A 26,264-nucleotide genomic window follows, 5' to 3' on the forward strand; every position below is an offset into this window, starting at 1 on the left:
CCCTGCTTATTTCACAGCGACAGACCAGTAAGGATGCTAGCCAGACTCCCTGGGGCCTCCAGTCTCTTGAGAGTTAGGTGCATCTTCTTTGACTGAACCCAAACCTGGGAGTCCTCTGTTGTTTATGTTGAAGGCTCATCTCAGCTGGTGTGTGTTGTCTTGGTTGGTGATCCAGTGTCTAAGAGATCTCGGTGGTCCAGGTTAATTGAGACTGGTCCTCTTACAGGGTCACCCTCCTCCTCAGCCCTCTCCAGCTTTCCCCTAATTCAACCAGAGGGGTCAGCAGCTTCTGTCCATTGGATGGGTGCACATATCTGCATCTGACTCTTTCAGCTGCTTGTTGGGTCTTTTGAAGAACAGTCATGAGAGGTTCCTTTTTGTGAATGCCCCATAGCCTCAGTAATGGTGTGAGGTCTTGGGGCCTCCCCTTAAGCTGGATCCTACTTTGGGCCTGTCGCTGGACCTTCTTTGTACCCAGGCTCTTCTCCATTTCCATCCCTGCATTTCTTTCAGACAGGAAGAATTATGGATCAGAGCTTTGTCTGTGGGATGGCAACCCCACCCCTCACTTGATGACCTGTCTTTCTGCTGGAGGTGGGTTCATTAAGTTCCCTCTCCCCACTGTAGGGCCTTTCATCTAGGGTCCCCCCACTTGAGTCCTGAGGTCTCTGGTACATTCTAGAGGGTCCTTCCTACCTCCTTCCTTCCCAGGCCTCCGGTCTCCATTCTTTCTGCTGGCCCTTGGGGCTTCATGGACCATGTTCCCCTCATCCCCCACACCCATCCCCTTTCCCTCCCTGGTCTCTCCCTCCCTCCCCCTTGTGCTTGCTTTCTTTTCTCTCCCAAGTGGGACTGAGGAGTTTTTACTAGGACCTTTCAGCTTGTTGACCTTTTTGAGTTCTGTGGACTGTATCTTTGGTATTCTGTATTTGGGGGAGGGGGATTAACATCCACTTATTAGTGAGAACATACTGTGCATGTCCTTTTGTGTCTGAGTTACCTCACTCAGGATAACATTTGCCTGCAAAACTCAGGATGTCCTCGTTCTTAAGAGCTGAGTAATATTCCATTGTGTAAATGAACAACATTGTCTGTATCCATTCTTCTGTCGTGGGACATCTGGGTTGTTTCCAGCTTCTGGCTATCACAAATAAGGCCACTATGAACATAGTGGAGCATGTGCCCCCATTGCATGGTGGGGCATCTTTTGGGCATATTCCCAAGAGTGGTATTGCTGGGTGTTTAGGTAGATCTATTTCCATTATTCCGAGGAACCTCCAGGTTGATTTCCAGAGTGGTTGTATGAGTTTGCAATCCCACAAGCAATGGAAGCGTGTTCCTCTTTCTCCACATCCTCACCAACATGTATTGTCACCTGAAGTTTTGCTCTTAGCCATTCTGACTGGTGTGATGGGGAATCTCAGGGTCATTTTGATTTGCATTTCTCTGATCACTGAAGACTTCCAACATTTCTTTAGGTGCTTCTCAGCCATTCGAGATTCCTCTGTTGTGAATTCTCACTTTCATTCTATACCCCATTTTTTGATTGGGTTGTTCAGGTTTTTGGTAGTTAGCTTTTTGAGTTCTTTATATATTTTGGACATAAGCCTCTATCAGATGTGAGGTTAGTGAACTTTTTTCCCAATCTGTGGGATGCCAATCTGTCTTACTGACTATGTCCTTTGCCTTACAGAAGCTTTCCAGTTTCATGAGGTCCCATTTATCAATTCTTGCTCTTAGAGCATGAGCTATTGGAATTCTGTTCAGGAAAATTTCCCCTGTGCCAATGAGTTCAAGGCTCTTTCTGACTTTCTCTTCTATTAGATTCTGTGTATCTGGTTTTATGTTGAAGTCCTTGATCCACTTGAACTTGAGCTTTGTGCATGGTGACAAATATGGGTCTATTTTCATTTTGCTACAGACAGCCAGTTAGACCAGCACCATTTATTGAAAATACTTTCTTTTTTCCATTGTACATTTTTGGCTTCATTGTCAAAGATCAAGTGTCCATAAGCATGTGATTTTATTTCTGGGTCTTCAATTCTATTCCATTGATCAACCTGTCTGTCTCTGTACCAATATCATACACTTTCTCTCACTATTGCTCTGTAGTAGAGGAGCTTGAGGTCAGGGATGGTGATTCCCCCAGCCATTTTTTTATTGTTAAGAATTGTTTTCAGGGGGTTGGGGATTTAGCTCAGTGGTAGAGCGCTTGCCTAGCAAGCGCAAGGCCCTGGGTTCGGTCCCCAGCTCTGAAAAAAAGAAAAAAGAAAAAGAAAAAAGAAAGAATTGTTTTCAGTATTCTGGGTTGTTTGCCTTTCCAGATGAATTTGAGAATTGCTCTTTCCATGTCTTTGAATAATTTTGTTGGGATTTTGATGGGGATTGCATTGAATCTGTAGATTGCTTTGGTAGCATGACCACTTTTACTATGTTAATTCTGCCAATCCGTGAGCATGGGAGATCTCTCCATTTTCTGAGATCTGCCAATCCATGAGCATGGGAGACCTCTCCATTTTCTGAGATCTTTTTCCATTTCTTTCTCGAGAGACTTGAAGCTCTTGTTATACAGATCTTTCACTTGCTTGGTTAGAGTCACACGAAGGTATTTTATATCATTTTGTGACTATTGTGAAGGGTGTTGTTTCCCTAATTTCTTTCTCAGCCTGTTTATCATTTGTATAAAGGAAGGCTACTGATTTATTTGAGTTAATTTTATGTCTGGCCATTTTGCTGAAGTTAATCAGCTGGAGAAGTTCTCTGTTAGAATTTTTGGAGTCACTCATGTAGACTATCATATCATCTGCAAATAGTGATACCTTTAATCTTCTTTGCCAATTTGTATCCTCTTGATTTCTTTTTGTTAACTTATTGTTGCAGCTAGCTACTCAAGTACTATATTGAATAGATATTGGGAGAGGGGGCATCCTTGTCTTGTCCCTGATTTTAGTGGGATTGCTTCAAGTATCTCTCCATTTAATTTGATATTGGCTGTTGGTTTGCAGTAAATTGATTTTATTGTATTTAGATATGGGCCTTGAATTTCTGATCTCTCTAATACTTTTAACATGAAGGGGTGTTATATTTTGTCAAATGCTTTTTCTGCATCTAAGGAGATAATCATGTGATTTTTTTTCTTTGAGTTTGTTTATATGGTGGATTATGTTAATGGATTTTTGTATATTGAACCAACCTTGCATCCCTGGGATGAAGTCTAGTTGATCGTGGTGAATGATGGTTTTGATATGTTCTTGGATTCAGTTAGCAAGAATTTTATTGAGTATTTTTGCATTGATATTCATAAACAAGATTGGTCTGAAGTTCTCTTTTTTGGTAGGGTCCTTGTGTGGTTTAGGTATCAGAGTAATTGTGGCTTCATAGAATGAATTAGGTAGTGTTCCTTCTGTTTTTATTTTATGAAATAGTTTGAAGAATATTGGTATCATGTCTTCTTTGAAGGTCTGGTAGAATTCTGAACTAAATCCATCTGGCCCTGGGCTCTTTTTGGTTGGGAGGTTTTTAATGACTTCTATTTCCTTATGGGATATGGGCCTGTTTAGACAATTTACCTGCTCTTGATTTAATTTTAGTATGTGGTATCTGTCTAGAAAACCATCCATTTCATCTAAATTTTCCAGTTTTGTTGAGTATAGGCTTTTGTAGTAGAATCTGATGATTTTTTTTAATTTCTTCTGTTTCTGTTGTTCTGTCTCCTTTTCATTTCTGATTTTGTTATTTTAGATACTGCGTCTGGGCCCTTCAGTTAGTTTGACTAGGGGTTTATCTATCTTGTTGATTCTCTGAAAGAACCAGTTTTTGGTTTTGCTGATTCTTTGTATTGTTCTCTTTGTTTCTATTTGGTTGATTTCAGACCTGAGTTTGACTCTTTCCTGCTGTCTACTCCTCTTGGGTTAGTTTGTTTCTTTTTGTTCTAGAGATCTCAGGTGTGCTGTTAAGTTGCTAGTGTAAGATCTCTCCAGTTTCTTCACCAATGCACTTAGTGCTATGAATTTTCCTCTTAGCATTGCTTTCATTGTGTCCCAAAAGTTTGGGTATGGTGTGTCATATTTTCATTAAATTCCAGGAAGTCTTTAATTTCTTTCTTTATTTCATCCCTGACCAAATTATCATCGAGTAGAGAGTTGTTCAGTTTCCACACGTATGTAGGTTTTCCATTGTTTTTGCTGTTATTAAAGACCAGCTTTAGGCCATGGTGATCTGATAGGATGCATGAGATTATCCCAATCTTCTTGTATCAGTTGAGGGTTGTTTTGTGACAAAATTATATGGTCAATTTTGGAGAAGGTACCATGAGACGCTGAAATGAAAGTGTATTCTATTCTTCTGTTTTAGGGTGAAATGTTCTGTAGATATCTGTTAAATCCATTTGGTTCATAACCTATTAGTCTCACTGTGTCTTTGTTTAATTTCTGTCTCAATGACCTCTCCATTGGTCAGAGTGGGGTGTTGAAGTTGCCCACTACAACTGTGTGGGGATCAATGTGTGTTTTGAACTTTAGTAAAGTTTCTTTTATGGATGTGGGTGCCCTTACATTTGGGGCGTAGATGTCCAGAATTGAGACTTTCTCTTGGTGTGTTTTCCCTTTGATGAATATGAAGTGTCCTTCCTCATGATGCTTGATAACTTTTGATTCAAGGTCTATTTTATTGAATATTAGGATGGCAACTCCAGCTTGTTTCTTGGGACTATGTGGTTGGAAGACCTTTTTCCATCCTTTTACTCTGAGATAGTGTCTGTCTTTGTTATTGAGGTGTGTTTTTTGAATGTGTTTGTGTATCCAATCTGTTAGCTTATGTCTTTTTATAGGTGAGTTGAGTCCATTAATATTGAGAGACAGTAAAGACAGAAGACTGTTGGTTCCTGTTATTTTTTTTTTGTAGGTAGCTTTATGTGCTTGTGGTTTTTCTCCTTTTGACTTTGTTGTGAGAGGCTTACTATCTTGTCTTTTCTTTGGTAGAGGTATCTTCCTTGCTTTGGAGTTTTCCTTCTAGGATCTTCTGTAGGGCTGGATTGGTAGATAGATACTGTTTGAATTTGGTTTTGTCCTGGAGTATTTTGGTTTCTGCATCTATGTTGATTGAGAGTTTTGCTGGGAATAGTAGCCTGGCCTGGCATTTGTGTTCTCTTAGAGTCTGCATGACCTCTGATCAGGCTCTTCTGGCTTTCATAGTCTGGTGTAATATAGTTGAGAAGTCTGGTGTGATTCTGATAGGTCTGCCTTTGTATGTTACTTGACCCTCTTCCCTTGCAGCTTTTAATATTCTTTCTTTGGTCTGTGAATTTAGTCCTTTGGCTGTTATGTGATGAGAGGATTTTCTTTTCTAGTCTCATTTGTTTGGTGTTCTATAGGCTCCTTGTACCTTTATGCCTATCTCTTTCTTTAGGTTGGGGAAATTTTCTTCTATGATTTTGTTGAAGATGTTTTCAGTTCCTTTGAGCTGGGATTCTTCATTCTCCTCTATTCCAATTATTCTTTGATTTTGTCTTTTCATTGTGTCCTAAATTTCCTGGATGTTTTGGGTTAGGAGGGTTTTTTTATGCTTTGAACTTTCTTTGACTGTTGTGTCAATCTCTTCTACAGTATCTTTTACACAAGAGATTCTCTCTTCTATCTTTTGTATTCTGTTGGTGATACTTACATCTTTAATTCCTGATCTCTTTCCTAGGTTTTCATTTCCTGCTTTGCTTCCATTTATGTTTTCTTTATTGTTTCTACTTTCACTTTTAGGTCTTGGACTGCTTTATCCAATTCCTTTACCTGTTTGATTATGTTTTCTTGTATTTCTTTAAGGGATGTATCTGTTTCCTCTTTAAGGGCTTCTATTGTTTACCTGTGTTTTCCTGTATTTCTTTCAGTGAGCTATTTATATCCCCTTTAAAGGACTGTATTATTTTCATGAGATATAATTTTAGGTCAGTTTCCTGGTTTTCAGGTGTGTTGGTGTATTCAGGGCTTACTGTGGTGGGAGAACTGGGTTCTGATGATGCCCACATATATTGGCTTCTGTTGCTTATGGTCTTACACTTGCCTCTCACCATCTGGTTATCCCTAGTGTTTGCTTGTCTGGGTGACTCTGTCTGGAGTCTGCCTCTTTTGTCCCTGGGTTGCAACAGGTTCCTGGTAGGCCTGTGGCCCTGGCTATAGCAGACCTCCTGTGGGGCCTTCCAACTGGGGGAGTCTTCAGAGGGACAGAGAAGCTGCTGATTTGTTGCCCTGGCTACAGTAGATCTCCTAGAGGGTCTTCAGATTGTTGGGTCTTCAGAGGAGGCACAGTCACTCTGTTGTCCTGTGTGAAGCTGTTCTCCGAGGAGAAGTGGGGTTCAGTGGACTGTGGTTTCTGTTTCCTTGTGTACAGCAGAACTCCAGGGAGGCTTTCAGTCTTCTGGGTTGCTCTGCATGCATCAGAGCCCCTGGGAAGTCTTTAGACTGTGGTGTCAATTGCCCAGTTGCCCTGTGTATAGAGGAATTCCTGGGATGCCTTCAGTGCAGTGGATCTCCTAGGATGTCTCCGGTTGTGGTGTCAGATGCCCTGGGTGCAGCAGATCTCCTGGGATGCTCAGGATATGGTATCAAATGTTTTGAGTGTAGTGGTTTATCTGGTGTCAGGATATGATGTCAAATGTTCTGAGAGCAGCGGATCCTCTGGTAAACCTCAGGATATAGCATCTTCCAGGAAGCAGACTAGTTAGCAGTCTGTCCCAACAGCAAGGACCAGGCAGAAGGGGTATTGGGGGATGGTGGATCCCCGAGGCCACTGGCCCCAGCAGCTGCTGTAGGACTTTGGGGGTATGGTTTCTTACCAAATTCTGAGTGCAGCAGATCCTCTGTTATGTCTCAGGATATAGCCTCTTCCAGGGAGCAGACTAGCTAGCAGTCTGTCTCAGCAGAAAGGAACAGACAGAAGGGGGGATGGGTATTTCTATATAAATTTTAGAGTTGTTTTGTTTTCTAATCCTGTGAAGGATATTATTTGAATTTATATAGAAATTGCTCTAAACCTATGGATTGATTTTAGTAATATAGCCATTCCACAATATTAATTCCACTCATGCCCATGAGTGGCCTTTCTGTCTTCTAGTAAGAAGATAATGTTAAAACTGGAAGAAAAAAACTAACCACTCTGAGTTCATTTTTCTGACCCTCATAAATTTCTTCCTTTACCTTGTTCAGATCTATCATTCTGGGTGTGTTCTAGAAGCATCCCTTTAGCCGCTGTCCTGCAGAAGGAGGGAGTGGATGGTGGGAATTCAAGAGAGCCTTTCTTCAGAGAGGTCATGGCGGGAAGGGCAGTTGTGATGTTTTACTTCTTTTTAGTTTTATATTAATTTGCTTATTTATTTTTTATTGGGAGGGGGCAAGTGCGCATGACATGGTACACATGTGTCATGGTATATGTGTACAAGTAAGCATTAGTTTTCTCTTTACATCAAGTGGGTTCAAAAAAAATGGGCTCAGGTCATCAGGCTTGGGGCTAAGCGCTTATGCACTGCGCTATCTCATGAAGCCTGGGTAGAAAGCATAGAGAGAACAAGGACAGGTCCTTTGGTGGGGATGCACACAAGAAAGGGTAAGACACCTAGAGGCACTGGGATTTGTACTTCAGGGAATGACTACCCAGACTTACCAATGACTGGAACCAGGAAGCCAGAAGCACTGAGTGTGGGAAGGAAGGCGGTTTCTGTCTGGCATGCTGTGCAGGTGGGAGAGCATCTAAAGGGTTGTGTCTAATGTGGAACAGCCTAGGTTAGGGTTGGGCGCTTGAGAGCAGCCCGTACAGCTTGAGTATTTCTGAGGGTATCACAGTGAGAGGCTGAGGCAGCTCAGGCATTGCCAGGCAAGGGCAGACAAGGGTCCAGCAAAAGATGCTGGAGGAGGAAGCTGCCAGGAAGACAAGAGGAAAGCCTCCCTTCTGACCATGTGGGGGTGACGGCAAAAGACAAGACAAATGGGCTTTTCTGTGTGTTTACTCCACGGGATATTTTACAGCTTCACTGGATAAACAAGCTGTCATCTACCACCCAACTGTATATCAACTCAAACAGCTTGAGGAGCAGATAACACTGCAGGTTTGGATACTGTCGGCTGCCGAAGTCTAATTACTACAAGCAAACCCAGAGTTGTAGGCACAGTGGGGCTTGCTGGCTGAGGAAAGGGAACTGTCTGCCTGTTCCCAAGGAAGGGATGGAAGGCAAACATGTTTGTTGCGCACCTACTGTGTGCCGGACACTTGGCACCTGGCATCTGTTTAACACCATTCAAATGGTGTTGCATTTTACTGGTGAGAAAAGTGGGGTTCAGAGAAGGCAATGCACTCAAACTAAGGGGCTCAGCAGGCTCTTCACACCTCGCTGGTCCAGGCTTGGTCCTCTTCAGTCCTATAGAGTCAACACAAACCCTGTGCTCCTGACTTCGCTATTCTGTCTGCTGAGCTTTCCCTGAAACAGCCATTTGTAAACCTAAGACTGCCGGGCATAGCACCAGGGCAATAATTCTAAAGAAAACTCTCACGGGGGCAGAAATTCAAGCTCCTGGCATTACTCTGTATTCAAAAATGCAGTTTGACATCAATGGACATATCAAGAAGCACCCACTCTTTCTTCCTGCCCTGCCCCAGCATGTCCAGCCATCATGAAATCAAGAGGAGAAGAGGAAGTAAAGGAGGATCCTGGAGAACCTAGGACAGCAGAGAGGAGCTAATCGTCCCCACGGGACATTAGCAGTCTTGATTCAGGGTACGAATTGGCTAGTGTGCCCCTGTCCTCCTCTTCCTGACCTTACAGATGGGAGACAGATCAGACAGAAGCAATGAGCACATTGTGATGGGATTAAGCCCTTGACTCTGACCCACAGTGATCCCTCACACTGCTCAAGAGATTCATCACTGCCCTGTCCCTAGAGGCATTACAGGTGTGGCTGTGTCACATGAGCATAAGTAGGTGGCAGAGAGGAGAGAGGCCATGTCTACACTCTGTGTTCTGATCTATGAACATCTGAATGATTTTCCCTGTGGGGAAAATAAGTGAGCCTGAAACACCACCAATCCATTTCCAGAGAGCCCAAACAGGGAGCTAGTATAAGATGACCACCAGTCCGGTGCTGCACAGGACTTCCAGGTCCAGGAGGAAGACAGAGACTAGAAGAACCCCATCTGCAACCAAGAGCCTCAGGAGTGAGCCTGAGACAGACCACTTTAGCATGGAGTCATTCAGATGCAGACTGGGTGAGGGGCAAGCACTAGACAACCACCAGACCAGCACCAGGGCACCTAGACAGGGAGCTAACCTAAGTACCAGTCTAGCAACACACAGGCTACGTGAATGGACTCCCAGGACAGGGAGTAAGCCAGAGACAAGAAGAATCACACTTGCAACCATGGGTTGGACTGGGCTGGGCTGGATTGGGGACAGAGACAAACAACCCTCTCATGGGGCCACTTGGAAGGGCTAGGAAAGGAGTGAGCCCCAGATGACCACCAGACTGACAACATGAGGCCCAGACAGGGAGATAGCTTGAGATGACCACCAGCCCAGCACCATAGAGGTCTATGAGGCAGACCATGCCTGGAATGACCCCGGCCTGGCCCCGTAAGACACAGCCCTCCTGAGATCACTCCTGAGAGGATCCAAGACACTGAGACCACCGGTGCCACTAAGAGGAGCAAGTAAGTGGTAGAGAAATAGATGAGAAATAGAAACAGGAGGATGCAGGCACAATGAAAAGAGGCAGAACTGGAGACTGGAGGGTAGTGAGGGGCAGTCTGATGTGAGTAGCCAGTGATGCCACCTGGGACCGTGGTGGGGTCCTGGCCTATGCTGTCACTGGGGGGACCATGTCTGGATCTGTGGCCCTGCAGCAGTTACCACCAAAGGCCAGGCAGGCATTTCTGGGCTGGCTTCCACCCTGAGGACATGTTAATATCTGAGGGCTGTGCATGAGAGCAGGAGAACTGTCCCTGCCCCTCTCCAGCTGTAACACTCAGGGGAGTAGGCCCTGCACCTCACTTGGGTAGCATTGTAAGGCTGACTTTGATGGAGGGAGTGTGGACAAACCAGCCCCAAGGATGTGATTGTAGGAGAGCAAGCCCTACCTCTTGTCTGTTGTGCGGTGGCATTGGTGAGGGGGAGATCCCCTCCTTTTTGCCCTGGCCACTGGTGGCAGGCAGGATTGCTGGCCCCGATGGGGTCATGAGAACAGAACTTCCCCTTCCCTGCTGCAGCACTTTAGAGAGCTGGTCCTGCATTGCCTGAGCAGCACCGTAGAGCCCTAGATGTGGAGGTTGTGGGCAAGCCAACCCTGAGGTATGAACACAGGAAAGATGGCCCTGACTCCTGTCTTCTGGGAGGTGATGAGGATGAGGGAGAGATCCCCTCTTCCCCTCCCTCATTCCTCCCTCCCCATCTATGGCAGGCAGGAGAGCTGGTCCCAGTAACATGAGAATGGGAGAACTGGCAATGTCCTCACCAGCTATAACACTCAGATGCAGGCCCTGCACCTCACCTGGGCAGCAGGGTAGAGCTGTCCCTGCTTTTGGTGGAATGCTGGTAGGCCAGCCCCAAGGGTGAGCGCAGAAGAGCCAGTGAGCTAACCAGGTCAGATACCTCTCAGATCCAAGGCTTTGAATTGGCCAACCCCATATCTACCCAATCAATGAAATGCTGGAGTGAATGAAGGGGTCAGTCCTACAGATCCAAAACCACAAGATCTCCATGACTCAGGGCACAACAGGAGGAGACTCAGTGAAGTTCCAATATTGATAAACTAGCAAAAACCTGAGGCTTCGTACCAACAAGTCATTGCAATGAACAAGAAAAGAAGTGTGGACACTGTGGGACATACTGTGACATACTACAGCTTCCACGGTGAGATTTTTTTCTTTGTTGTGGAGGAGGTTACAAGGGTGGAGGGCAGATATGGGGGGAAGCAGAGATGAGTGGGATTGGGGTACATGATGTAAAATTCATGAAGAAAGTTTTAAAAATGCATTACGGGTCAAAAATGCATTTATGGGAAAAATTACTTGTATGCATTAGTTGTGTGGCTTACATTCATTTAAGTTTTCAAAAAAGAAAACATCTCTGTGTGACTCTATGTGTGTGTGTACAACGTGGGTCTGTGTGCATGAACATGTATGTGCCATGCATCCGTGTGGAGACTAGAGACCGACCTCAGTTGGTTCTCACCTTCCTCCTTGTTTAAAACACCGTTTCTTGTCCTCTTGCTCCAGGCTGGCTGACCCGAGAGCTTCTGGAGAGGCTGTCATCTTTGTTCCCGTCTCACTGTAGGAACACTGAGATTGCAGACAGATGCTGCCACATCCCGGCTTTCCATAGGCTCTGGGAGTCCAAGATGCAGGTTCTTGTGCCTTGCAGTCAACACTTTCCTTTCCAAGCTGCCTCTCCAGTGCTAATTTAAACATTTTAATTAGCAGAAATGAATATCAATATGTGCACTATAATGCAAATAGACAAGGGTTATATCTCCATATAAAGAGATCTAGTGTGCCCAGTGCTGACTTCCATAGTGAATCTGCATTATGTTCCAACACACACCAGCCACGATGGCCTTTGCTTTTTCCCAGTCCCTTAAAGCTCCAGGCTTTACCCTACATTAGGACTTATCACTTGCTCTTCCTCTGCAGACTGTGTTTTTATATTTGAGCCACTAATATCTCTCATCACTGGTGAGACATAAAACCATGCCAGGAAGTTTGGTAAGGTAGAGCAGGTCGAGACCTGGAGACTCGGTGGGTACACACCTGAGGCTTAGGTGACTCCCAGCTCCCTGCCAGACTCCTGACTTAGAAGACGTACCATGCATCTCATGTGAAAGAAAAGTGTCCTATGGTCACCTATGGTCACGTAGGCCCAAAGCAGAGTTCTCCATGTTAATGAGGTACCTAGAGGCCCAGAGAGCTTAGCCAATAAGCTGCCCTTCCCAGACATTCCTCCCTGCAAAAGGTATTTAATCTCGGGCCCACCCAGTGGGTTTTATGAATCCACTTTCCGCCATGATAATAAACTGTTTAGAACATGGACTGTCTCTTTTCATCAAGATCCACCATGGGAAGCCATGAAGAAAGCCGTCACCTGCAGAGCTGCAGCCTCATCTATAGAAGGCCTCTGTGCACTCCCAGCCACAACTGCCACCAAGCCAACCACCATCAAGCCAAGGACAATCATCCCCACTGGAACAAGCCGGAGCTCCCCTTTCTCCAGCTCTGGGTTAGACAACATCCCCAGCCCATGGGCTCTGACCCTGTTCTCTGCTCTTTTGTGACTCCCAGCAGTGCCTGGATGTCCAAGAGTCTGAGAATCTCACAGCCCTGGCCTCTACACAGTCCTGGGGACCCACAAACGAGCTCTGGCTTTTCCATGTCTCAAACTGTGTTTTCCCACCCCTGGAGCTGTGTCCAGAGCTTCCCTACTCCTCAGCCCTGGTCTAGGAGGCAGGTGGAGGCAGCATGGAGTAGCCGCAGCCAAACTCCGTGAGTTCTGCCATGGGCCCAAAATCACTGAGATCTCAACTCAATTGCCACCGGCTTTCAGGAACCCCCTGATCATCCTACTTCAGGAGACTATCTGGTCAATCTCTAACTGTGGACCTCAAATTTCAGCATGCAATTTCATTTATCTGTCTAAAATGTAGACCGCTACGTCCCACACTCAGATATCTCCAATTGAATCAGCCTGGAGTAGAATCTGAAAACTTAGAGCTTCAACAGTTCCCAGGTTGGATCAATACTATGTGTCGAGGAACCATAGTTCAAAAGCCCTGCTCTATAATTCCAGCCAGTTTCCATGTTGCCATGGTGTTGTTTACAGCTTGAATTTTTCACTATAATCTAATAAGTTAATTAATTGTGGTCTGCTTTTCCTACATCAGAAGCCCCTGAGAGTGACTTCCTTGTTTAATGTGTTGACCCAGACCTAGAACAGAGCCAGGTACATTACAGATGTTTAGCAAATATTTGTTGAACAAGTGAATTACTGAGTGAATATGTGGGTAGATGAATGTATGGAAGGGAGAGAGGGAGAGAACAGGAAAGAGGGGAAGAAAGGAAGGCAAGGAGGAAGGGGAAAGGAGGAAAGGAAGAAAACAGGAAGGAAGAAAGAAAGGGAGGGAGGGAAAGAGAGGGGAGGGAAGGAAGGAAGGAGAAAAGGAAGAAAACAGGAAGGCTGGGAGGAAGGAAGGGAGGGAGGGAGGGAAGACACAACAGATCATCATGATAGATGCATAGATCAGATGATAAATGCATAAAGAAAGGATGGATGCATGGATGTCTCAGCCACTGTCCTCTCCTCTCTTTCTATACCATATTTGTTCTATATTAAGTTGATTTACTGGTGAATCTTACCTGTGCTTTCCAAATTCCCACCAATGAACTCAAGAATGTGGAATAGTTTGCCAAAACCGTTGGTGGGTTCTTGGCAAGGAAACACATGCCATAAAATGAAAAACGGCACAAAACTACACAGAATCATACCCGATGTTAAAGCCTTCTCCTGCATCACATCTCAGGGCCAGCAGCCTTTTGCTCTCCTGAAGTTCTTCTCTTCCTCTTCCTCTTCCTCCATTTCCTCCTTCTCATTCTTGCTCCTTTTCTTAATAACGGAAAAACAGCCTTTCTCGTTTTCCCATGTAGACCCCTTAACAATGACCTTTTCCATTGCTCTGAATCCCAATCAGAGCAACATACCTCTTCTCCAAACATCCTGCATCTCCATGGGCCTGGAGAAATGGCTTAACCATTCATGAGAGCTTGCTGATCTTCCAGAAGACCCAATTCCAGTTCCCAAAAATCACATCAAGTGACTCACAACTGCTTGTAACGCTCTCTGCAAGAGATCTACTGCCCTCTTCTGGACACTGTGGCTACCTACACCCATACATGCCCAAACACATACTCTCTCTCTCTCTCTCTCTCTCTCTCTCTCTCTCTCTCTCTCTCTCTCTCTCTCTCTCTCTCTCTCTTAAATAGAACAATAAATATTTTAAGTACGCAGAATTGGCTAGAGAAGTACAAGTGGAGCCCTGGAGACCCTGAGCTGGTGTTGAGTAAGTTGTGGAAGAGAATCTAAATGTAGAGTCACAAAGGTCTCCTTCTCCATTGTCCCAGTCACTGAGTTAGTCTCCGATGGCTACCCCAACAAATGATCGCTCATGCAGGGACTTAAGACCCACAGGTGCTGTCCTACAGCTCAGCAGGTTGACCGTCTAAAGCAAGACAGCATCATGTACTCCCTCTGAAGGCTCTAGGTGATCATTTGCTCTCCTACCATCTCCAGACTCCGAAAGCCACCTGAGGTCCTTAGCTTGTAGCCCCTTTCTATAGAGTCATCAGGGCAGCATGCTCTTCATACTGCTTCCTCTCAGATCTCTGCAAGGTGAGATATTCACAGGTGGCAGGGGTGGGCTGCAGACCTCTTTGGGAGGAGAGGCAGATGGAGTTCCCAATGAGTCACTGGGAGAGTCACTTCCTGTACTTTATCATCATCTGCAACGGGCTTCTCCAAAGGCAACGCCCACATCTTACTCTCCCATGGGGCTTCTCAATCCATCCTGCATACCCAGGCATCCCACTGTAGCCGCTCCTCACTTTCATTAGGAACTCAGGCCATCAGTCTCTCCCTCCCTGCCTCCCTGTCCTTTTTTCTTTGCTCCTTTCCTAAATTGAATCCTCTCAGTTGCCAACACTTCTACCTCTCCAACCCATCTATCAGCAATAGCCCAATCCTGGAGGAGTCAACCATCGTCCTCCCCCGTGGTGTCACTGCCAGATGAATCCACACATCAGTGACGTCCATCCTCAGCGTCCACACGATGGGAAGCCAAGGAAGGATTTTAAGCATGAAAGTGACTTAGGTGGATTTATGCTGTAGAGAGAACGTTGCTGTAACAGAATCAGGGAAGGGTTAGAGAAAGGATGCAGGGAAGTCAGGGCTGTACTTCCTCTGCATCAGCAACACTTTCATAGTCAAGGTCCATCAGTACTTCACATTTAACACCCTCTTTCCTTCTCTAAAATTTCTACAACCCCTCCTGTCACACGTACATGTGTCTGTCTCTCTGCCTTGAAGCTTAGAAGTTCTGACAGATGATCCAAGTTCAAACATAGCCTATTGACCTTCTACGTGACCCTGGGAAAGTTATTTAGCCTCTCTGGGCCTCAAATTTGTGATCGACAAACGGATAGAGTTAAATGTCAATGGCCATACAACATCCACCGAAGGTTCCTCACACACTGTACTACACCTCATACGTGTGGTACAATATCCTCATCCAGTCTTTGAGAGCATAGCTGAGAATTTTATACGCACATCCATCTCTTCCATTGCCTCCTGTATCAAAGTTTTATGAATACCTTGTAGGGTAAATAAACCACTGGGTTTCACACTAATGAACATTTCAAGATGGGATAAAACATTACCAGCAGCTTGGCAGACCCTCCCTCCTCCCACAGAGACCTTTGCTCTGATGTGACTTTTTTCCCTCTGTTCTAAAGGGTACAAATGAATTTGTTTTACAAAGAGATGTCAAGCTCAGAGGTCCCAACAATTTAGAAATCCTGATAAAACATCAAGGTCATGGGAGTTTGAAGTGCATGCAGAAAGCTAATGATTTTTAGCTTAGATAGCTCGGTATACACTGTTCTTCAAGATTACTAACCTTTAATTCTTTGGAGACACCCAGTCACCTGTGTCCTACAAGAAACACAGCAATCTATGTTCTATGAAGTACCACATTAACATAATATCAAGTATTCAAACAGTAAGCAAGAAAAGTGACCCTCGACACGGCTCCAGTCACTCTTGTATACCTGGACACAAATGTTACCTTGACGCTACTTACTTTCTGAAGACTTGAAGCACATACACATCTGAGAGGTAGCCACACTCAAAACAAATAGGCCCTAAAGGACGATCCATTTGGCTTGATAATGAACAAGCAATAGCGTTCTACCAACTCCCACCTCAGAAGTGGACCTCAGCAGCTGGGAGGTTTGAGTCTACTGAGTGCTGTCTAAACACGACAGCTCTGCATCCCCTAGGCTTGCAGCCATCACTCAGAGGAGCACATCACTGGAGGGTGGTGGTCATTTGGCACAGTGAGCAGCATGTGTGGAGTAGAGGTAACCTAGAAAGTGTAACAACCTCCTTGAGTGTGTCTCTAACCCTTGGCCTTTAGGAACCTGCATGTCTACTCCCCTGGAAACATTGAGCCAGATCATATTCTGTGTGACTAGCTTCCCTTCCCGAATGGTGAGGTTTAAGCAGATAGCAATTATAACTTCCTATCCTATGTTCTTCCTCTCTCTTCCTTGAAGTTGCCTTCATTCTTGCATGTTCTCCAGCTGAGCCATTCAAAGAACTCCAATATCACAATATAACACACAGATCAGCTGGAGAATTGGCATTTCCGCTCCTTATAGTCACTCAAGGACCCAGGCTCTCTCCATCTTGAGGCTCCTCATTCCTGGAGTTCTCTTCGTTCAGCCACTTGATAGAAGTAAACAAGATAGAGTTTTGAGAATTGCATGAGAGAGATTTATGGGCCATCCTAAGACCTGATTTGTTTCACTTCTGTCTATATTCCATTGGTCAGAACTCAGTCATGTGATCTTACTTAACTGCAAGGGACTCTGAGAAACATAGTGTTATTATAGGTCCAGGGGAAAAAAGGAATGGAGCTTGATAAACAAAGAAAACCACTGCTCCCCAGCATTTGTGCTTTGATAGAGGGCCTGCCTTTCCTGGCATGTCAATACCTCTAGGAAGGAAGGAAGGAAGAAAGAAAGAAAGAAAGAAAGAAAGAAAGAAAGAAAGAAAGAAAGAAAGAAAGAAAGAAAGAGAGAGGGAGGAAGGGAAGGAGGAAGGAAGAGAGGAAGAGAGGAAGAGAGGAAGAGAGGAAGAGAGGAAGAAACTAATTTCCTAGTTGTCATGCTGAACCGTGCACCTATTCTAGCAGCCCTGTCCAGAGACAATAACTGAAAGGTAGAGCCCAAATCACTGCTGAGTATACTAATCTGAAAACTTCCAATCACTTGATGCTTACCAGGAGATTGTGACCAAGGCCACCAGATGGGATCCTGACAGTCACAAGAAATCTAGAGGGCCTGCAGTAGCAATGGGAGGAGAACATAGGAGTATTGCCCTAAGCAAAGAAAATCGCTGTGAGAAGAGAAGAGAGAGTTCTAAAAACAGTACTAGCCAAATTCTCACCACACAAGAGATATGGCATTGGTGTGCTTACCATACAGTCATGGAAAGAAAGGGTTTCCTCAAAGTGGCCATCACTGGCACCCACCTCTCCTGGCTCCATAATTATATGAACTTAATGGTTATTTTACAATGCTGTTCATCTATAACCATCATGCCACTTGAAGACCTCTGGGGATCTGGGACGTCTACATTTCTCTCTAGAAGAACTCCAGGAAGTTCCTTGCTCTGTGTGACCAGGTAGTCACATATGCCTAACAATGAGTCATAGCAATCAAATGTGTTTTGAAGTCTCCATCTCCAATTTTTAAAATACTTTAAGTCATTATGTACATTTTACTAAAAATCAGGATGTTTCACATACAAATAACAAGTCTTAGTTCTCTAATTCTTTAAGGAAGTCTGGAAATCATAAACCTTATTCCCATAAGGTGGCAATCACCCAAGAGGTGAGTGACAACTGTTCTCAGAGACAAGACATGTGTCTTCCAGGTCCCACAATGCCTCTTTCCTGTTTTTCTTCTTTCTGGACCATGTTGCTCATTCAAACCACGCTGCTGCACCACTTAACCATCTGAGTTTAAATTCTTGTCTAATACATTTTCAAGACTTTGATCAATTATTTCCCCAATCATTCATCCATACAAGTAGACGTTCAAGGAGCAACTGTTCCAGGCTGGGTCTGTGCTAGATAATAAAATGAAATCAAGGCATTGCCTTGCCTTCAGAAAACTGAGAGTCTGGCAAGAAGACAAACACAGAATCATGATACAGGGCATACTCTGTATAAAGTACTTTGGAATGCAGATTTGGTAAGTCTGTGCCAATAGCATCATGCCTAATTCACAGTCTCTTGGCATTCCCCCTGTTTAGCACCTGACTTTTCAAGGCCACTGCTGTGTCTCTCATATAAACTGAAGGACTGAGCAATCATTTTTGTCCCAGACATGGTAGCACATGCCTGTGGTCCCAGACACTTGGAGAATGGAGCGGGAAGACTGCAAGTTTGAGGTTAACCTCAGCAGCAAAGCAAACCTTCAGCTCAAAGGGGAGAAAGAAAAGGAAGTGAAGAAAAACAGGGAGCAGGGAAGGAGGAAGAGAAGAGGAGGAGGAAAAAACAAGGAGGGAAGAGAGGAAGGAAGAGAGGGAGGGAAGAAACTAAAAAGAAAGGAAGAAGGAGAGAGAGGTGGGAAAGGGAGAGGGAGAGGGAGAGGGAGAGGGAGAGGGAGAGGGAGAGGGAGAGGGAGAGGGAGAGGGAGAGGGAGAGGGAGAGGGAGAGGGAGAGGGAGAGGGAGAGGGAGAGGGAGAATCTGCAGGAATAGCATTCAAACAATGAATGACCAGAGTCAGGCAATAAATACCCAGCTTCCTCAGACCTTGGTAGCATGACTATGGCATGTGTTCTATGCTGCCCACAACAAATTTCCCAGTTGTCAGTAGAGATAAACTGCTGACTAACATAGCTTGTCTGTTCTATCCCTGACCCCACTTCCCAACCCTATTACTGCTTTCTCACCTCGGATCAGATCCAAGAATTACTTAACATCCTTGTCTCGGAGCCTGTTTCTGTTGGAGTCCAATCTGAGACACGCACCAATAAGCAAGTAGAATGCACAGCCCTTGCAGCCCTTTAGAGTCCACTCAGTTCAAATGGAAATGCACTGTCCATTAACCTGAAATGGGTCAGGAAGTAAGTCCAAACCATTCATTGGCTTTCCTTGAAAAATAATCCTAATAATCGAGTTAATGAAAATGCTGCCTGAGAAAAACAGGAGTGAACATTTCGGCACTCGAGGCTGCTGTGTGCTCTCTCCTGTGATCTAACTTGCCTCATAAGTTAGGTCAGACTATTTAGACCCCTTTCAGAAAAGCCAGGTTATGGGCACAATGACCTTCCTTTCCATGAAGCCCTGGACATGGCTGCTTTGTAAGAGAAAGGAGGTTCATAACCATCTTAGCTTGGATCAGCATTTGGAATAACTAAAGATGTTTCAGCAACTCCTCCTGACAGATCTTCAAAGGAGACAATACCACCTCTACTCCCAAAAGGGCAACTAGGAAAGCAGGGTGACCTGCCCTCGTTTGTGTGGTCCAAAGCGTTTTAGCACTATAGCTACACTCAGCCTTTGGCTAGGGAGAAAGGGTAAAGTGTTCCTCTGTCTATAAAGTAGAATGAAGAGAGAGGACAAAAGACGACCTTACCTTGGGTCTTCAAGTAACCACCACACACATGGAAACGCCAATTACCCTCTAAGAGTGGCTATCCCCAAATGAGGTCAGAGAAGAATTAATGTAATACATCCAGTAGAAAGTCAGCATAAGAATATGAGACAGAAACAGTTTCGGAGGGCATGAGCCAGGACTTGTCTTAAGGGAATTCAGAAGTGTCTGGGACACTTTAAAAAGGAGTCGTTCTTTTTAAAGAAACAGATGTGGCTTCCTGCAGTCATGTTCAGATGCACTGAGGAAATGGAATCTCTTTGGGTTAGCCTCCTCTTCTAATCCCATTACTTGATCACAGGCAGGTGAATCAAAATATAGCATCCTGCTGTCCTGCGCTGACGTAACAGTAGGAAACTACACGCACTCAGGGCCAGGCGTGAGGAATTGACTCAAGAATGTTTGCTGGCTCCTTCTGATCCCTTAGAACGAACTGAGAAGGTCCTAGCCAGGATCCTACACTGGCTGTGTCTATCAAGAAGCCGTGTCAATATCCCCAACACATCAACACTGAAACACAGGCCGATTTGCCCAAACCCTTACCTATTTGTTTTCCAGGCTGCAATCCTTAGGATCCATATTCCCGAGATAGTTAATCTGCTCTTAAATGGATCTCTTTGTCTATTGGTTACCCATTTCATTAGCTTTGATACTAAGACAGGCTGGAGCATGCAGGGGGAGGAGGGTTGCAGAATGAAAGGTTTTTAATAAGCCCCATCATTGCCAGTTTTATGGTGCTATTTGATGAGCAACAAATGTATTCATTTGGCAGCTGCATTCCTTAATCAGGTATTCACTGGATAACAGCATATATAAATATGGAGAAACAGAGAATTTAGAGAACCAAGCACAATCATGTCCCCCCAGGGACTGCAGGCGTGGTCTGTTTTCAAGCAAGAGCCCCTCCTATTGCAATGTGGGATTTCAGTGATGAAGGACATGACCCCAGGTATGACTCACTGCCATCCTAGGGACCAGACCCTGCAGGGGAAGCATTTCTCTGCTTCCATATCAAACAAGTGTCCCCTATTGTAGTACTAAATCTCTCTTGTGGCTACCATGCTGTTTGCCCTCAAAATGTTCCTCAGATTTGGAGGGAGGTTGGGGGATAGAGCGATGGCTTGGTCAGTAAGGGGATTGCTGTGCAAGCATGAGGACCTGAGTTTGACCCCCAGTACCTAGATGTGGTGGGACTCATATTTGCAATCCCAGCGCTGCAGAAGTAGAGACAAGCAGGTCCCTGGGGTATGCTGACCAGCCAGTGTGGATTAGTAACCTGCTCCTGTATCCCCCACATCCCAGTAAAAGACCCTTTCTTAAAACAAATAAACAAGCAAGTTGGATGGTGCCTGACAAATGACATCCAAGGTTTTTCTTTGGCACATTTACACACAAGCAAGCAAATGCCCCTGCATGCACACACACACACACACACACACACACACACACACACACACAAATGCCCCTCCACAAACACACATATACCACATACACACAAATGTCTCTGCATACAGAGAGAGAGAGAGAGAGAGAGAGAGAGAGAGAGAGAGAGAGAGAGAGAGAGAGAGATTACGCGTTCGGTCAGCTCTTCAACATAAACTATACCCTGATGATCAAGAAAACAAACTTTCAGCTCCCCAGTTTTCCACAATTTTTCACTGCTGACTCAGTGCTGTAGCTTTTTCCTGTTCCCATTTAAGGAATTAGACATAGCTTCAAACTGGTAGTCCTTCTGCCTTTGGCTAAGACCAAGTGTTGAAAGCACTCTGATGAATAGATTTGTCCCACTAGTCAGACTGGAGTGGCTTTTGACCTTAGCAGAGATTTTCATCATGGAATCCCTCCTGTTTGGAGATGTTGCCAGATGCACTGGCTATGGCAACTGCAAACCTGAGCATTATGGGAGATCGGTCTTCTCCATTTATCATCTTAGGTAAGGGCTAGAAGCCATATTCCTGTCCATGAATTGGTTCCTCCTTCCCCAGCATGACCTTTATATATAAGCAGGGCCATTGTTCCCCGTCATTCAAGTCAGAACCCTTTGCATTACTTCACCCCGACATCTAATCAACTACTAAACTCTATGAGGTCTAACTTTCCCTACCTCTGACACGCAGCTCCTATCCTGGCCTTCATTCTATTTTTTTTATCTTTATTAACTTGAGTATTTCTTATTTACATTTCAATTGTTATTCCCTCCCCAGTTTCCGGGCCAACATCCCCCTCACCCCCCCTTCTATATGGGCTTCCCCTCCCCATCCTCCCCCCATTACCGCCCTCCCCCCAACAATCACGTTCACTGGGGGTTCAGTCTTAGCAGGACCAAGGGTTTCCCCTTCCACTGGTGCTCTTACTAGGATATTCATTGCTACCTATGAGGTTGGAACCCAGGGTCAGTCCATGTATAGTCTTTGGGTAGTGGCTTAGTCCCTGGAAGCTCTGGTTGCTTGGCATTGTTGCTCATATGGGGTCTCAAGCCCCTTCAAGCTCTTCCAGTCCTTTCTCTGATTCCTTCAACGGGGGTCCCGTTCTCAGTTCAGTGGTTTGCTGCTGGCATTCGCCTCTGTATTTGCTGTATTCTGGCTGTGTCTCTCAGGAGAGATCTACATCCGGTTCCTGTCGGCCTGTACTTCTTTGCTTCATCCATCTTATCTAATTGGGTGGCTGTGTATGTATGGGCCACATGTGGGGCAGGCTCTGGCCTTCATTCTTACCTGTGGATAGTGCACATCCAGGTAACGAGTTCACTACATCATTTCTTGTCACTGAACCCAACAGCCTATTCTGCACATGGGAGCCAAGGAAAAGCTTCATGGAATTTGACCATGTCTATAATTCCCGTAGGCTCCCCACTGACCATAAGACAAAGTCCAAAGTCTGCATGCTATGGCCTCAGCTGCCCGTCCCTGTCCCCTTCACAGGCAGCGCTTGCCTGTATAGTCACATTGAGGTGGCACCACCCTCTCCTGGGATGCTCTCTCCTTGCCCTCCATCCTCCTTACTATTGCTATAGGTTTTCCATCTCTCAAAGGCCACCATAGAGGAGGTGGCAGGAGTGACATGTAGGTACTGAAGCCACAAATGAAGTGGAGCCTTCAGCCTCAGGCCCCTGTCCTGCAAGCAGAGAGGTTACTATTTTCCAGGCCTCAGGAAGGTATACGATGGTATCATACAATAGGAGAGAAAGCCAGCAATGGACAACAGGTTCCCCCAATCAGTCAGACTTGTGACAACAGCCTCTCTGCATTCACTACTAAGTAATACAGAGCAGCATCCAACTCCAGGCATCTCTGCAGAGACAGGGGTGGCCTTCGTGTGCCCTCCAACCTTGACCACAGTCACCACACAGATGTGGATCTAAGTCAACATAGATCAGCGATGCTTAATGCAGCACTGTGAAGCAGAGCGAGGTCACGGAATCAAGCTAAGTGTCCAACTTAGTGCGCCGTTCAGGACAGTGTAGTGTACCTATGCAGTGGAATTGGTTTTCAGCCATCAAAGAGAGCCATCAAAGTTAGGCCACCTGTAGGAAAATGGGTGCAACTGAAGCTAGCCGTGTCAGTCAGTCTCAGAAAAACAAGCATCCCATTTTCTCATTTGCAGATTGCTAGATTTTTGACATATAAGTAAAATTGTGTGTGAACATATGACATTAGAACGGAGGCAGGGCTGTGTAGGAGACTGTGAAAGGGAGACTAATTGGAGAGGGAACAGCACAGAAGGGGGTGCAGGCCATGGGGGAGCATGGGCTCTGAATACATGCACCCATGTGGAATGGCTTTATATAACTCAGTAGAACAAAACAGAGACTTTCCTCAGCCAATAATACTAATGATGGGGTCAGCAGGTCACAGAAGGCAATGGCGAAGGGAGCATCTAAAGTTCTCCCCAACTGTATTCATCAGAACCATTGCCACACAGCCATCAGCCTAAGGAGCTCTCTGGAAGTGTCTATTGAAAATTGAACCAAATTAGGGACGTTGAGTTAAAACAATCTATTTCTACTTTGCTTCTCAGTAAGGGGCAAATTCTTCTATTTCCTTTGGACCTAGAATTAAGGTAATTTCCCTGACAACAAGATTTGGTCCCCATGGAAGCTGAAAACCAGGATAGGGATGGGGGTAGGGTGTTAGGTGTTTCCATTGATAAGAAAAGTGCAAACTACCCAGTGAGACCGCTGGGCAGGAGTCGTGACTGATGGCTGTTTTATCCCCTTCCCCATTGCAGTGCCTGGCACATCTGGACCCTCCATGCACATCTATGAAAAGATTAAGCAATCAAAGGCCTGTCTTCCAGCCAGTGACTTCTAGGATTTGAGGGAAAACTCAAGGATGCCAACAGACTAGGAGACTGCCTGGTCTGCCTTCTCAGGCATCTGTGGCCCTTCTGAGGCAATGCCTTCACTCTCCCAACCCCGAGGGAAAGAGAATGGCAAAGAGGCAAATGAACAGATGGGAGGAAGCTAGCCCAGCTGCTGGCTGCAATGAATGAAGGAACCAATCTCAGTCTGGAAAAGGGAATGTTTGTAGGGGCTTCGCCAGGATTATAATGAAAAGAGGGAATTTATTAAATGTTGTGGAAATAACACCAAGCTTGTGTTCATCTCTGAAACTGTGGGAGCCTCTCATTGCGGTCACAGGATATCAAAATAGTGTCAGGAGCTATGAGGCCTAAGGCCACAGCAAAGGGACATGGTGGGCTCAGGTGTGCATGGTCTCATCTAGAAGGCAATGCACCTGAACCAGTGTCCAGCCAACCGGAGGTACGTTGCCAATTAATTACAGTGCTGGCACAGAGGACTGAGGTCCTCGCTTAGAGAATCGGCAGGATAGGACCAGGAGCTATCCAGGAAACATGATAGACCAACAGCCTGCCTCTCCCAAGACCTTCCTGATGTCCTATCCAGAGGCAAGTACCCCTCCCAAACCTCCACATCCATTTCAGTTAGCTCCACTTGCACCACTCTTGATGGTTGATGGCTTGCCCAGTCACCTCAACCTCTAAGAGAACCTATCCACACAGACCAGAAGTGTACCTCAGGTTATACAAACTAGAAGAGAGAGGAGCATACCATTCACGTGGACTGCTGGGAAGGAAGAGGGTCACTCTGGAAACGACAAAGAGGCCATAGCTTTGCTGCTTAGAGCTGTGCTATTGCCTGGACCTTTGTTACCAAAGGCAGTAACTCAAGCTCTACACAGACCCTGCCTTGCAAACTAGCAGACGGTGCAGGTCAACAAGATCCCCAAGTGATGGGTACGTGAATATCACTTGAGAAGCAACAGACTAATGAGACAGACTTGGGTTGAGGGCGGGTAGAATGAGGGGAGATTCTGGAAAAAAAAATAGAAGGAAGAGCCAAGCCAAGATGTTGTCTTCAGTGAAGACCAGCCCCAGTCTAACCCACTGAAAATTCAAGTGCAAATGCATTGCAGAATTGGCTCTTCTTGAGGCAAGAGTGTCAGCCAGCCAGCAGCTACCAGATGCTGAAGAAGGCACTAGGTCACCTGGCCAAGAATTCTCTAGAAGATAACAATACTTAAGACATTGGCAACCAACACTCACAGCAGCTGGAGGAATGGGTCACTGTCACTGTACATGAGTCAGGGTAATCTCTTGGAAACACCCTCAACAACTCTTGTATGAAGTGTGTACCTCTGGGTCCTTGTGGCTGGCTTCATTCCCCCACTTTCAGAAAGTCCCCTTCCTTCACCCACTCGGTCTCTCCTCCTTCTAACCCTTGACCTCATGTGCCCCCCCCAAAAAAAGGTTGAAGTCCCTAGGCCTCACTGAATCCTCTTGCCAAATCCCTAACAGAGAACCTGAATGGCCCACACATGTGATGGGTCCCAACAAGCCAAAGGGACACCCTGAGGTCACATATGCATCCTAGCCAATCAACTATGACCTCGAATGATATACCAGAACATGTCCAAGAGACCTGGGGGATGAACCTGTCATTTTTAGGGGAAAAATGTACATAGGACGGTTGCTTGTACATTGGACAAGCAGTAGCAGAAATGTCTAGCTATGCTCATTAACCAAAATTTAAACTCAAGTTCTCTGACTTGGAAGAGTTTATGCTCTTCCTAAGACTTCTCCTTCTCTGAGTAATTGTTCAGAATAAGACTGTCTGGGGCAAATTCCAGCTGCACCACCGGCTGGTTATGAAACCTCAGGCAAAATACTAAACTTCTTTCCCTGTGCCTCAGTTTCCCCATTAATGAGTTAATGATAGCACATGAGTAACCATTTGTACAGCCCTCAGAATGAAGTCTAACTCCCTTATAAGCTCAACAGAAATGGTTGCTAAACAAATGGACGGAATAATTGAGGAGTATTTCCAACTATCAACCCAAGGGAGGGGTTGAATGGCATGTCTCTGGGAGAGTGGAAGCTGGCCAGCAATCCAGAGACAGCAGCCACTTTGAACTGTCTATGTCAGAGCCCTAGGAAACAGACAGGAATGTCAGCACTGTGGCTCAGGCAAGAAACACAATACTGTCTCCTTTTCCAGGAAGCCACCACCATGGCAACCCAAGATGATCTGGAGCAGCTCAAAAGCCTCCTTTGTGGGCATGACTAATGTTTCTAATATTCTTCTGTAGACAACTATAGGCGCCACTATGGGCTATGTCCCCCACCCTTAAAGTTTGTATATTGAAGTCCTTTCATTTGGAGACAGGGTCTTTGCAGGAACAATCATGTTAAAAAAGAGGGTATCAGGATGGGTCCTAACATAGTAATACTGGTGGTCTTATAAGAAGGGAAAATCTGAGGGCCAACAAAATGGCTCTCTAGCACT

The 26,264-nt window shown here is 45.4% G+C and overlaps 1 pseudogene; it reads left to right on the forward strand.

Moving 5' to 3' along the window:
• The first annotated feature begins 8,908 nt into the window (after positions 1-8,908).
• On the forward strand, positions 8,909-9,031 carry LOC120102062 (small nucleolar RNA SNORA17; annotated as a pseudogene).
• The last annotated feature ends 17,233 nt before the right edge of the window (positions 9,032-26,264 follow it).

Source organism: Rattus norvegicus, chromosome 3 (genome assembly GCF_021556685.1).
Source record: "Rattus norvegicus strain SHRSP/BbbUtx chromosome 3, alternate assembly SHRSP_T2T, whole genome shotgun sequence".
NCBI lineage: Eukaryota > Metazoa > Chordata > Mammalia > Rodentia > Muridae > Rattus > Rattus norvegicus.